Source organism: Bombus vancouverensis, chromosome 1 (assembly GCF_051014615.1).
Source record: "Bombus vancouverensis nearcticus chromosome 1, iyBomVanc1_principal, whole genome shotgun sequence".
In the NCBI taxonomy this organism is placed as follows: domain Eukaryota; kingdom Metazoa; phylum Arthropoda; class Insecta; order Hymenoptera; family Apidae; genus Bombus; species Bombus vancouverensis.
In genome coordinates, this window is record NC_134911.1 from 11,788,326 (window position 1) to 11,801,219 (window position 12,894).

Sequence of the window (12,894 nt, forward strand, 5' to 3'; positions counted from 1 at the left end):
CTATTTTCGACGAAACTATAGACGCTAATTATCAAATATTCAACTATTCCGTACAGATCATTTAATATTTCATACGCTGTCCTACATAGGAAACTCGATGAAATAATGCAACCTTAAAATTGATGGTTACGTTGAAAGATATCCCGCTTATTTCTAAAATGCATAACGCCGCCTCCTCTTTTTCATATGGCGCTTAATATTCGAAGATGCTCGTGAAGTTGCCCGGAATTTTATTGGCGTCATGTTGCCGGAACGCGCTTACTTCGAAAATGTTAGAGGCATCCTCCATCGGCGCATAGGCAGCCGTGGCCTGCGCCAGGAATATCGGCTCACCGATCTTGCGAATAAGCCGATTGAGCAATATTTGATAAGAAAAAAAACATTCTGACTTGGCACACACGCTGCGGAACCGTGATACACAAGGGCCGATGAAACTTCTCCAAGATTTCATCTTTATTCCGTATTAGATTTCCACGACCCCTTTTCCGACAATCTAGAGCTCGCGTGTCCCATTCCCTGGATTTTGCATTTCAGTATAAACACCCTTGTGCTCGCGCGAACGTGACGCACAAAGGCGAATAAGGAACGATACAGAAGCTGCAGATCGCTGGAAGAGGACAAGGCGAGGGTATTTTGGTCCATTTCCGACGAATGGACATCCCCGATCTAATAAAGAAACTTGGAACATTCAACGGATTCCCCCGTCTCGCATTTTTCCCCCATCGACCGCTCTTTTCCACTATACCATCCCTCTTGCTTCTTACGGGTGTTCTTTCAGTCAGCGTAGAACTGCCTTGAAGAAGCAGCCAGCCACGCCAGAACTAGCTAACAGTCGCTCAAGGAAGAAACAGCTTGCCGTATATGCGCTATGAACGACGTACGAAAGGGACAAAAAGAAAGGGAGAGAAAAAAGAGAAGTCTCGTAGCAACAAAGTGGCAAGGTGAACCATCTTGAGAGATCCGACTCCCTATCGGGCTCCAACGTCTTCCACGCGGTGTCTACATGCGAAGCACTTTGTCGCGATCTGTCGACGGAAATGGGCCGACTCTCCAAGTTGCAGGAACAAGCCCTTCACCGCACCCTTCTTACATTCGGCTGAAATCAATGATCGTGAAGAAGAATGGCGCGAAATCGAGCACCATATTACCGATATCAAACGAGATCGTGCTATATCGCGAGATAAGATCGTGCCAAATTTTCTTTATATCTAACGCTTCTATCTCTGATTTATCCCCACCGTTCCCTAGTATATCGTAGAAGCGGTAGAAGAGATTTAAACTTGTAGCGTAATAACACGACGGATTTTAGCGATTCAACGCCTCTTTATTGTCCCAACGAAAGCAATGAAACGCTTCCCCTGCGGATGCGTTTCGCGAAACATCGTCGCCACGTTCATCACGGATGAACTATTCAACGACGCTTTATGCTGTTTTCGTGGCTTCGTCTTTGTGCTTGCGAGCCAGCGGAACTCGTCTTTCCACGAAGAACAGCTTCCAACTGCCTGGCCCGGCATTCTGGCAACGAGACTCGCAATTGTTGCTCCTCACCTCCGCCAAGATCTCTCTGTGAATCGCTTAAGGGATGAAGAACAAACGAGATGGTGAAAACAGAAAGCGTAAAACTAGAAAGAACGACGCTTCGTGCAAGGAGCAAATGTATAGAGGAAAGAAAGTGGAAGGAGCGCGTCTGGGAAAGCAAACGAGAGGAGTCGATGACCAATTGGCTGGCTCGCTAGCGGATGAACTGCGAGAATTTCAATGTGGCACCGTGACGTACGACGGCCAAACAAATAAAGAAATAAAACCATTCTTTCTCGTGCTCGACTGTGCAAGCACACGGACACACGTGTTACTGACGATGACACACAACGCGCGGAGAAATAAAAGAGAACGTGCTAGCAAAGGTGAGCGGACGTGTTGAAAAAACTACGATAAATTTGAGTCTCCGGCGAAATGTATGCGAAAATGTAGAAAGTTAGAAAGAGCACGGTCCATGTATACGACTATTTCAAAACGTGTATGAGGGCGTAAAGCTGTGTAAGTTCAAGCAATACAGTAGGAAAATTTACTGTATTTGTATATAAACGAATTTTTCTTTTAGAGTTTAGTTAGTCGGAATTAAACACGAAGGAAGATAGGAAAAGGGTCAAATTCAAAGAAAATTGAATAAATAAAAACGTCAACGTTGGTTGGCTGGGACTAAAGAGTATCGTAGAGAAATAAGAAAAATATCTAAATACAGTTCCATTACGATCGAGGATAAATAATTTACTCTATATTGAACAAATTTTCGTATCAAATATACATAGAAGTATCAAAGGCAAGGATAAATTAAACGATCTCTGCGATTGTAGAACTGTTTCAAATAAAATCCCAGAAATGAAAAGCAAGGCGAATCGCATTGTGTACAACGGTGTGATCCCCTTCCTCACAACCAAATGCACGTGATATAGCTTCAATTGAATTTTACAGTTGTACGATGCTCTTCTCCGAGTCTAACATTTAGTATGGCATCAGCCGAAACTTCTGATACTGTGAACCAACCCGTCAATATCTTACGAATTTTGAGCATTTTTAACCGAATCTAGTTTGTTAAACTCTTTCATTTTATAAAAATACGTTCCACAATTTTAGCGCATTATCCATCTCTTTAATGTAAAGAACGTAACAGATAAAGCTACAAGGTATATCGACTATAAGATTATGCTGTCAGTTTGGTGGGATTATAAAGGAATTCTGTACTTTGAACTTTTACCAAGAAACCAAACGATTAATTGAAACGTGTACGTTGAACAACTCGCCAAACTAAGCGATGCAGTTCAAGAAAAGCGGCCAGAATTGGCAAATCATAAGGGAGTTGTTTTCCAGCATGATAATGCAAAGCCCCACACATCTTTGGTCACCCGTCAAAAATTATTGGAACTAGGTTGGGATGTGTTGTTAAATCTACCATATAGCTCTGACCTTGCGCCTTCAGATTACCATTTATTTCGTTCCATGTAGAACTCCTTAACACTTTGATTGCCACGTTGGATCGGCCACGGTTTCTCGTGTGACGCCACGGTGGTCATTGGTAACCAGAGCACATGGACTTCTTACCATTATAAAAATTGAATGAAAATTGATAGTTAGGGCATTTTGAATATAACCGATAAATTGAAGATACTTTGAAATAAAAAGTGTCCCATTGAACGATTAAACATTTTTCTTAGGACATCAATAAAAGAAAAATGAGAACAAATCTTGCATCTAACGGTGCACTGTGTTTGCACCCACATCTTTGAGGGGTAATCTACGAATATTATTATAAACACAGCTTAGAAAATAATCGTAAACGCTGCTTTATAATCATATAATTGAAGTTAGAAGTGTGCACATATCTTACTATTATATATAGAATGAGCAAATATTGTTTACTAATATCTTCTACACGTTTCAACAATATACTCTGGATGTACGCGTGCGGTACGTTATAACGGATCTCACTGTAGATCATTGTCTCGATGGAAAAATTAAAAAAAAAATTAAAAAACAATTTTTATTCTATATTTTCGACTTCTTCTTTCGCGTAGAATCACCCCCTTTCCGTTTGTACCACCAGTTACCAACCACCCTGTATATAGAATGAGCAAATACTGTTTACTAATATCTTCTACATGTTTCAACAATATATTCTACACGTTTTGCTTGCGACGAAATAACGAATGCGAATGGTTTGTTGAAATAAACGAAGCCTTGTTATAATATGTCACTATCAAGTGTTACCAAGGCGCAACGGTGATCACCCATGACCATCAATAACATAAACGGTCCATTGGGGAAGAATGTTGTCTTATCAATTTATTATTATTTTGCCATTATATGCTTTGAATAATAAAAAATACTCCCGTGGCGTCCTGAGCGAAACATATGATTTCGGCGTGGCAGTCAAAATAATAAAATTTTTACTGACGCGATGATATAAAATCGCATTTAATTCAGTTTTTTGCTGGCAAAAATCAGAAGTTTTATGAACATGGAGTTACTACACTGCCTGAAAGATGGTAAAAGGTCATCGACAAAAACGGACAATATCTACTTGAATAAAGTTATATTTTTAAGCAAAAATTGCGAATTTTCCTTCTTATTTAAAATACGCGATCACTTAGTTGCCAACCCAATAATACGTATATAGAGAGATAGAGCTTGTAATATAAAGTTCGTATCATTGTAGCATACGCAAGATCGAAGGACGATGATTTCCGGGCCTGACGGAAGGATGTGCTTTAACCATAAATCGGTGTGCGATATAGAAACAAATATAAGGGCCAATACTTTCGGATATTGCCGCGTCGAAGTGATTGATGGTCCGAGATATTCAATATCTGCGAAAGTTCGCGGCGGCAAGCCCTGACGCCGCTACTCTCTTCTTCTGCCCCATTCTCCCTCCCGCTTTTTTTCTTTTTTCTCTCGCTTCTTTTTCTCCTTTTGCCTCCGACGCCCCTAAACCCCGCGTATTCTCCTTATCCCCCATACACTTGCAGGAAAACGCATGACTCGAAACTCTCGCAGCTCGCGCAAACTTATCTCTCGAAATTCAGTGTGCTATTCTTCGTAGTAAGAGGTTCCTTAAGGGTGTGTGAAAACTTCGGAGCAGAAGTGGGATTACAGCTTAATCAGGAGATATCGAAGGACAGCGATCTTAATTGCCTGAATTGTAGTTTTTATCGCTCACGGATATGCATAACGCGAGCCGAAGTTATTACCAGCCAGACGATTACGCGGAGAATTATATCATTGGAGAACGTTTCACCGGCAGATTCTGAAGTAATGTATTCCGTAAATTGAACGTGCTTCAGGAGATGTACGTTCAAAGGGGTTAAAGAACAAAAAATTGTATAGTTCATCTTTAATATCTTTTAATATAAAGATGTAGAATTACGGAGACTATTTCTTTTGAATAAATTCCATTAATTCAGAACAAAGTAATCTACAATCTACAGGACAGTGGAATTTTAATGGCTGGATTTTATGTTTGACTTAATTTCTTCCTACATTTTTTCAAATCGAAAACATTTTGTACATTTATTATGCATTTCCGGCAGGATTTCAATGACGAAGGAATTTTAATTCTAGAAACCTATATTTTGTGTAAAATATCTTATTAACGCGTCTTTTAATAGATAATTTGAATTTATAACTTGGCAGAAAGTATCACTTCTAATCTACTAGAATTCGCATAGTCTTCCTAAAAATCAGTCAAAATATCCAGATATTTGTAAACGACATTACCACGGAATAAAACGCTTACAAAAATATTCTATCCAACTTTTCTTTTACCGGCGAACAACTGTACGAGCGTGAAAAAAAGGCTACGGTGGTCGAAGCTCAGGGCAAATCGAAAAGCAAAAAGAAAAGACGAGGAGGAGAAAAGTATTGGAAACACTGACCGATTCTTGGTTGGACCGCGACGAGATTCTAGAACTGGAATTGTTTTTTCGGGCAACTGTTGTGTCCTCCGTGGAGCCATTAAAGCGACTTCTGTTCCGCTTGTACTCGTAGCTCTCGAATAGAGAAAGAATGGTTAAAAAAAAAATGGTTCGAAGCGAAGGTGGATAGCCGAGGATGACGTAACAGCCGAAAGGGATCTCTGACGATCCCCTTACGATGATTGCGGTAGGCTTTTCAGAGCAGCCCTTTTCCTCGAGTATCGTCGTTTCCCTTGGTTCTCGTCTCTTATCGCGTTTTCACGGTGCCCGTTTTACCCAACGATCATGTCACACTACCGGCTGCTTAGACCGCAGATAGGCAAGAAACTTGGAATTTCATGCGACCGCTATCTCCGCGCTGCATCCCAAACCAGCCGTAATCGAAATAATAATCGTACAATTCAAAATAGGAGAATTTCGGTCGAGAGGTTAGTATGACGGTCACGAACAGTTCTTTGTTACGAATTCGTTCTTTGACTGGCTGGTTCTTGCCGAGCGTGATTTACTACGAGTTGGAGCGCAATGAGACGTGCTGAGGCGGATTGAAGTGGATGTAAACGAGACAGAGCGGATTGGAGCGAATTGAAGCAAGTAAGAATGTGTCGGAATGTGGTACAGCAAGTTGAATAGGATTGACGTACGTAAGGGCGGATCGAAGTGGGTTAAGATGGATCGAAGCGAATTTGAAGCTTGAATCGAAGCAAGTTAGAGTCACAGCGAGTTGTTACACGATAGGACAAATTAGTCTAGATTTCGAACAGGTCAAAAGTAGTCGAGATTTGCCAGTTTAACTAGAATAGTTGATATTTCTCTGGTGCGAGTTGAAACGAGTCGAAGTAAGTTGTGGCGTGTCGGCGCGAATTGCAGTTGAAATTTCATCTGATTAAAGAGATCAAAGAGACAAATTGGAAAGAAGTAAAGCGGATTAGGGTAAAATCCTATTACATATAAATTGTAGGTTATAAATCAATTTTCTTATATCTCATCTTATATCTCATCTTATATATACATATATATAGCAATTTTACTTTTTTATCTATGTAATAAAATATGGAGAAAATTCGGTAAAACATGTGTGAGTTACAGAAAAGGTACTAACGATCGTCTAACGCCTCCACCATATTTGAATCAGCGTGACTTAAAAGCTGCTCGAAGAAGGTCGTTAACTTCGTACGATATCAAACTCTATCTAGTCGGATCAAAATTGTCCTAATTGAGATACGTGTACCTTTATTATTCCAATTGGTTTAAAGCGAGTCCATTACTCGGATTATGAGATTGGTGACGGCGGTTATTTCAAATTCATAGCGCATCGAGTGGCCACGTGGGCAAATAACGTGCCGCGTTCTCTGCCGTTAATGGGAAACGATGTCTGGCTGCCAGTCACTGTCTCGACGATCGAGCCCTGGCCCCGTAATGCGAATTTCCTTTGCCGTGGCACGATCGAATCTGCTTATTCTCGCGAGCGGAATAATGTAACGCCGGCGAAGCGTGGTTTCACTCGCCAGCGCCGACTAGACGGAATATTGCAAAGCTGTTGAATTCGAACGTCGCCGCTGCGTACATCGGCTTCGCGACTCACCCACTCACGACCATCAGTTCTATATACATGTCTATTTATGTTCGCATGAACACACCATCGCACACACCAGTTCGCATACCGTTGTCTGTCCATTTATCGATGTGTATCCATCCACCCCAGGCCGCGTGTCCGAAACTTGCAACGAGTTTCCGCTTAAAATAGCCTTGGGGGATGCTTCCCAGCAGCTCGTTTGCCACGATATTACAGGAGAGGCAAAGGCCAGCGAGCGATAAGACAGGTGGAGGTCGGAACTTCTGCCTCATCTTTAACCTCGTCGATCTTAAGCTACTGGCAATATTGATTCTTCTAACGAACGAATTAATTAATCTTCGAAAGCTGCAAGACAACGCTTCGATCGATCCGCGTAACTTTACAACCGGACTACGAATGTCTCTCAGCCGACGACCGGTTCGTCGAACTTTCTTAAAGCCCTCGCTCAATGCCTGTCCCGTCGACAGACCTGGGCGATTAGCGAAGCACAGATGAAGTCGTTAACTCGAGTATGTACCCACTCGAATCGATTGGAGAGAGCAACGTGGAAAATTGGAGAGGAATGAAAATTGAACGGATACGTAGGATCACGTCGAACCAACCTTCCTCGCGGGGTGACATTCTACGGGGTTGAAAAACCTTCTCGTAAAACGCCAGAAACTTACAAAAAGATATTCCAGGCAACGAAATCGTCTGCTTGACCTTCTTTCAGCGCGTTAACAAGATAGAGCCTCGAACGTTCCCTGTACCTTTGCTCGTAGGATTCGTTTGTCCCATCCTACTTCGATACTCCGTTCGAAATCGACGTAATTCACAGAAATAAATCGATAGAATTCTGTAGCTTACTTAAGGGCTTAACAGTTTAGTATCGGTACACTAGACCATCGTTGAGTACAGAGTCGGGTAATCGCGTTGGCTCTGTCGTAGAAGATCGCTGCTATACGACGAGCAACGTCGTGTAATTTGCCTCGTTAACCAGCGGGTCGTTTTTCGTTAGTAGAAAACTAGCATCGGAGTTACCTGTTCGTAGGTAACAGGTTGTTTTAATGCAACCGCAACGTTGAAACAAGAGGGGCTGGCATAACGGATCGTGCGTATATCTATCGGCCACGGGTCGAAGGGGTTGGTTGTTGGTTATCGTTGTCGAAACCAGAGTGGTGTTCTAGGCTACACCGCTCGGTATACCGGCCAGCTGTTAACCGAATGTATTGCGATCAATTTGTGAACATTCGGGATAAACGGGCAAAGCAAAGAGGTTGTTAACGCCAACAAGAAGAGCGCTCAATTGTTCCGCGCAAATTGCTATCAAAATGTTTCCTTCGTAAGGTACATTTTCACGCTATGATGTTTCAATACAGTTACGAGCCGAATAATGGACCACCGTAAAAACATTAATCATCCTAATACATCAGATAGTCGCCATTATTTTATTTTCATCCCTGTTTTCTTCTTTACTGAGTTTTACTATATGCAGATCGCTTGCCGTAACTTCTTCTTTCTCCTCTTACAAATTTCATTTATCATATTTCATACATAGAATTATTTATCTCGATTTTTAAGCCCCCTCTATCTTAGCTACATTCGATCAACCACCATGTAGCAGACATAGCAGTTCAATCAAAAAGTTTGAGGGTTTGTTCGTTAAAAAAACGATAGCTCTTACAACGATTCTACACGATGATAGAATATCGTAACTTTTCAGAAATAAATAACCGTCGACGGTGTGAAGGAACTGAAACCACAAAAAGATGAAGTAGATCACGGCAAGAAAAGACGAAACAGATCGAAAATGAGAAGAAAATTAAGACCTGAAGTCGAAAGGCGTAAAAGGAAAGTAAAGTTCGAGGTGCACCACTACTCGAGCCTTTCTGTTATCGAAGATACACACGCTAAGGCCCAATTCCAACTACTTCTCATCCACAGAACCAGGCTAGTAACCTAGCAACACCCTTGATACCACTTCAACCTGTTCGCCCAACACCTTGAGTTTCAATCCACCTTATCTTTGCTATCTACCTTACGCCTTACGTTGCTCGGCCAACTCGAATTCGGCTAAGAAGTCTCTCACACAAGAACATCAAAACAAAGAGAAGCACTCTGAAGACCAACCTTTTGTTCGTCGGCCAATCCTTTACACGACCAATAAAATTTTAACCCAATATCTTACTTTTACAAGTGATTTTGTTTGTCGATGTTAAAATAATTCAATAGCGAGAAATTAGTACGATCGAAATAAACGATAGATTAGATTTGTGAATTCTTTTGTTGAAAATTGAATGAAGATTAAAGAACGCCAATTTATTTCATGTTTTACAAGAAAATTTGGAGTAATTTAAATAGTCTATTGTTAAGTAATAGACATAATAAAATAAGAATGGAATAATAATCTTTTATTGAAAGAAATAGCAAAAACTAATTGTAAATTTAGGATATTAGTTATAGAATAATTCGATTACAATGTACGTAATTCGACCTGCGTGTGATATATTTTAAAATACATAGGAACACGAAATCTAAACTATCCAATTTCCGAGACATTAACGCGATCTATTTCAATATACAAACATTTTTCATGCAAGTGTAATTAAATTTTGGTGAAAGTAGTAAGATCTAAAGACAAACGGATGCAGCAGTTTGTTAGAAAACGGTGTCACAAGATGAATTGCGCGTTTGCTATATCTGCGAGTAGACAAAGCAATTGAAACATTTAATTGAAATGTCGGGGAAATGTTCTACCAATCTTCGACGGTGAAACTTTGAACAGTTCCTACACACTCTATGTACTAGGAATTCGCGAGAAGTTGCGGTTATTTGGAAGTTAGGGAAATTTACGAACTAAAAGGTTTCTTGCCACGCGTTCGCAACAAACTTCGAAGGAAGACGTACTCCGTAACCGTATCGTTCAACCAAAGGAAGAACTTTATAAACATTATCGCTTCCGATAATGTGTTCTAGCTGACAGCGAACCTACTTAGCAAATCTCTATCCTGTCTATCGACAAAACCTCATCTTAAACTCACCAGGAACCCTTTTAGTAAATAAGCGATTAAAAACGATAATTAAAATGTATACAAAGTATACCATCTAATATTGAAGTATAAAATTTCTCTTTTGCTCTTAATGGTATGAGAAAACGTTGTAGACGGAAAATAATTTTTATAAAGGAGCAAAAAGTTTCTTCTCGATGTACTTTCATCGTATACGAAACGTTTCATCGAAACGTTAATAAGATTAGAAATTATAACCTAAAAAATCAAAGATTAAAACACTAAAGAAGAAGAAACAATGTCATAAAATGTTAGGAAAACAATTTTTTGTTACGATATTTACTTTACTTCTTTATCTGTGATATCTGTTACAATACTTTATACATATTTTATTGTATGTATTTTATATTTATATTACATATAAATGTAGTATCGGGGAAAAGGGCCTAAGAAACATCGAGTTAACTATAGACAATGTCGCGAGAGCCGAGGCGCTGTCGGCTCCATCAATGTGTTATCGGTCTTTCAAATAAATAGTTTCGCCGAAAAGGCCTACGTGACCCTGGCTACGAGCGTCCGCGGAACACGTGTGCGGTGGGCCTAGCAAAAGACAAAAGAATGCTACAACGGCCAGAGAGTCAGTTGAGAAGCGGAGTGTGAGTTGAGCGGACACAGAGTGTGAATCGACGTGCGACGATATTATAGTCGGTCCTTTTGTTATTGAATATCGCTTATTAAACTACACTAAACTTTAAATCTACCATCATTACTTATCCTTACTCTAAGAATCCATACGGTACTACATAAATTATAGGTTATAAATCAATTCTCTTATATCTCATCTTATATCTACATATATATATAGAGATTTTACTTTTTTATTTATGTAATAAAATAGGGAGAAAATTCGGTGAAGCACGTGTGAGCTACAGGAAAGATACTAACGATCGTCTAACGCCGCGAACAGTTTGCAATGTAAGTCATGACGGTTCTCGCGGTTTATTATAATGAGGCGGGCAGGGTAGCTTTACACGGTTCTCTGGCACTGAGCCTAGCAATAGAACTACTTTTCATTTTGCGCCACTCCGTACTTCCCTCTCCCTAATCTTCGTCTCTGTTGCACACAGTCTGTACAGTGCGTACGAAATACATAAGTCGAAGTTAGTCTCTAACGATATCCTTATTTCGAAGTTAACAATGCGAAAGTTTGCTCCAAGCTCAGTAGAAAATTTTAAGGGTATTCTTAAGCAAACAACTAACGGAAGCCAAGCGAAATCCAAAAGAAAGTTATCCCCGTACCGTATACTGAACGCAAGTAGTCACCAAGTAAAACGTTATCATATTGTTTGAAATACGATGTCTTCCTTTACATTTTTCGAGTCACGGCGGATATAACGGAGTCTCGGTTTTCTTTTCATTCTCGATAGAAAACATTGGAATGGTATGTATCGATGTTGGAAATAGTAATGGCGGCGTAACAGACAGAAATGAAAATAAGGTTATCTACAGTGGCTACAAAAAGTATTTCCACATACCTTTGTTTTCCAACGAAGCATTTTTTTATTAGATTCTACATCTCATTTTCATATTATCAAATTTTTATCATCGTGTGAAAATACTACCAAATAATAATTTAACATACTTGATCCTAATTAAATAATATATCAATGCAATAGTAAATATAGTGCTGTGCAAATACTTTTTATCATCACTGTATATAAAGTTGTGTTAATCTTCAAAGAATATAACTCCTTCTGTATATGTTTTTGATCCATTGATCTAACGAGCACAAATTTTACAGTGTCTAAAATACGCTATATGTACAGATGTTGAAAGACGTTTAGGACGCTAAATATATATGTATAAGAAATAAAAAAAAATTCCTACAAACAGGCCATGTAGTTATTTGTAACAAGGTTACGATTGAGGATTAATGTCCATAGAATATTGCTTTCCAACCGTAACTTCGTTAAATTAAATTCCGTTCAACAACTACGCTCTAAGTAACAAAGAAACGCAGAGGACGAAAGTTCCATAACTCGTGCATTATTCGTAACATACCTGAGAAGTACAAACATGGAGAACCTGTTGCTTGTTGTAAGATGATCAAAGCCAACGTTAAGAGTCCCCATGGATCGCAAGCTCTTCCATAATCTCGGTTCGTCACATTTTGTCATAAATACGTAACCAGTAATCCACTTTCACACTACGATACTCCTGGCCGAAATCCGATTTTCGAAATAGAGATTCTCGCGACATAGAGATTCTCTCTACGACGCGAACACGAAACACTGATATATACATGACACTTGCTGCAAGATAGAAATTCTGTCATTTGTGCTGCCATTATGATGTGACTCTTAGAGTCGCAAATATCGTCGTCATTATTGAGATAAACACTCGAAACAATTTATTGTAGCGCTTCGTATCGTTTGAGAGAAAATAACGCGCGATATATTCCGGTTTAACGATAATACGTAAAAATATACGTGACGAGAAATACGGAACGAGAATCCAGTAAATGAAAACGTATCGACTCGCGGTGTGTAACTGGGTGGCGCTGGCGACGCGCAATTATGTATTGAAATTCGATACGAAACGACGTCGTCTATCGATCACGTGATTTCGATCGTTTAGAAGCTAAAAATGCCGCGTAAATGACGAGGCACAAAATATTCCGCGTAGCTCATTAATCTCCGTACGTTCGCGCTGGAATGAATATTAATAAATCATCCCCTTTACATAACTGCCAGTAAAATTCCGGCATTAATAATTACGAGTACTTTATACATTGTTATTCTACCGTGTTTTAAATCGGCGATACATGGAAATATTCCAGTAGAAAAACTGAAGGGGTAGTTAATTA

At 39.8% G+C, this 12,894-nt stretch overlaps 1 long non-coding RNA gene across 1 annotated transcript in view; it reads right to left on the reverse strand.

Moving 5' to 3' along the window:
- The window catches only part of LOC143303039 (uncharacterized), a 35,675-nt gene extending 23,135 nt beyond the window's left edge, over window positions 1–12,540 (reverse strand). Inside the window, exon 1 of the long non-coding RNA XR_013059004.1 lies at window positions 12,090–12,540. This is a non-coding gene — a long non-coding RNA (uncharacterized LOC143303039). The remainder of the gene's footprint in view (window positions 1–12,089) is intronic.
- Window positions 12,541–12,894: the final 354 nt, after the last annotated feature.